Raw genomic sequence first — 2500 nt, 5'->3', positions numbered from 1 at the left:
CGGTCAACAACCTTCCACAACTACTGTTTCTGGACACAGGATCCCCAGTTAATATAATGGCCAAAGTTTCTTGCGACCAATTTCTGTTCAGACACCATAGAGTAACAGTTCTAGAACCAACGGATATCACGTTACAAAATGTAGACAGAGTTCCCTTTCCCATCATAGGAAAAACCGAACTAGACATCTCCCTGCAGGCCAACTGTCCTCCCATTACAACGACAGTATACATAGCGGAAGTAGTGTTTCCCGCAGATATTCTTATAGGTTTGACATGGATGCAGAGAAATCGCATCATCATCTATCCTGCTCAAAACGGCATTGGTTTCAATAATCACTTCATACCTACTCTAAATACAGCCGACACGCATGCAAACACGGCAAACACGCAGGTCAAACGCTTGCATATGATCGAGCAACAGCATGCAGCAGCAGCAACAACAACAACAACAACAACAACAACAACAACAACAACAACAACAACAACAACAACAACAACAACAACAACAACAACAACAACAACAACAGCAACTGAACAAAACATTGACAAAACAGAAAAGGTGACACTTGTAACAGACACGCCCACTAGTGTAACAGATACGCCTACCCCATCCGCTCACCTTCGTAGCTCACAACACAAACGAAATAGGCGTAAACTGTTAGCGCGCATGTCAAAGTCAACTCGCGACCGCAAGAAACACGACGTTTTCACTAACATTCAGGAAATATCACCACAATACACTACCGTCTCCCAGATCTCTCTCACGAAATCTCACGCAGTTGTAATCACTGACAAAACACTCTATCCACGCGAGTACACGAAACTCAAAGTGCGTATCTTCAAAGCTCCCGACTCAGATGTTCTTTGCATCACAGACACTTGCCGTGTATTTGGTGTATCTCTCTTATCCGTCCTATCTCATACATCCAGCAAGATACACACAACAATCGTAGTGGCAAATAATACCAATGCACCTCTTCAAATGAACAAAGGAACAAACATTTGTGATTTTACAGTGTATCCCGCCCCAGTATACGTAATCGAGCATGACAACATACAACAATGGAGAACAGAACACACAGGAAACCATCCAAGCAACACACATTAACGAGGTAGATTTCCCTGAAGCACGAACAGATCTCCTAACACTCATGAACACGTACAGGCACGGAATTGCACTCCCAGGCGAACCATTAGGTCTCACAGACATCATAGAGCATCATATACCACTTCAACAGAATGCGAAACCACGGTACATACCCGCTTACCGTTTTCCTCACAGTAAAAGAAACATTGTTGACAACATCATTGCAGACATGCTCGACCAAGGCTTCATAGAACACAGTCTATCACCCTGGAATTTTCCTCTCGTTGTCGTTCCAAAACACGACGGCTCCTTTCGCCCTATTGCTGATTTCCGTGAGCTAAATAAACTCACCATTCCAGAAAAGGCACCCGATTCCTCATCTCCAAGACAAAATCTACTCCATAGGCGAACACAACACGGTCTTCTCGACTCTCGACCTTATGTCAGGGTATTTCCAAATACCTCTAGATTACGAATCAAAACCGCTAACAGCCTTTAGTACCAATACGGGCCATTACCACTTCAAAGGGTTGGCCATGGGACTCGTCTCTGCTCCTTCTGTTTTCACAAGAGTTATGTTCAAGGTCCTAGAAGGTCTTATAGGAAAAACTGTCTTCATATACCTTGACGACATTATCATTGCCTCACGGTCACTCACAGAACACCTTTCCACACTTCAAACTGTTCTCTCAAGATTAGCCGCTGCAGGCCTAAAATTGAAACTCAAAAGTGCTCCTACCTCAAAAAGGAAAAAGGTTCCTAGGACACGTCATAAACTCACAAGGTGTCATAACTTCTCAGGACAAGGTTAAGGCTGTTCTAGAATTTCCAACCCCTAACTCTACAGAACATGTAAAATAATTTTTAGGACTGTCAGGTTTTTACAGGTCGTTTTATCGAAGGCTATGCTCACATGGCAGCTCCATTAACAGCCCTTCTCAAGAAAGATACTCCTTTTAACTGGACGTCTGAACACAACACCGCTTTCCACAAGCTCAAACAAGCACTCACAAGAGCCCCGGTTCTGGCATTTCCAAACTTCTCTAAACCCTTCACAATATATACAGATGCTTCATACAAAGGCCTTGGCGCAGTACTAATGCAACAACACGACTCCAAACTTAGACCTATAGCATACGCCAGCCGCGCATTAAACAAGCACAAACAAAACTACTCTGTCACTGAAATCGAAGCGCTCGCAATCATATATACCCTCACATTTTAAAGACATCATTCTAGGATATGAAATACATGTACACACAGATCATCAACCCATTCTCCACCTCTTCAAAGGCAAGAACCTAACTGGAAAACTAGCTAGATGGTTCCTCACTATTCAGTAATTTATGCCTACCTTCCACTACGTCCAGGGTCGTGCAAACTCTGTCGCCGACGCCCTTAGTAAAAAAGTA

This window comes from Oratosquilla oratoria, chromosome 38 (genome assembly GCF_046742065.1).
Source record: "Oratosquilla oratoria isolate Oo_2021 chromosome 38, ASM4674206v1, whole genome shotgun sequence".
In the NCBI taxonomy this organism is placed as follows: domain Eukaryota; kingdom Metazoa; phylum Arthropoda; class Malacostraca; order Stomatopoda; family Squillidae; genus Oratosquilla; species Oratosquilla oratoria.
The sequence above is the reverse complement of the archived record's forward strand: the minus strand, read 5'-3'. Positions refer to the sequence as shown.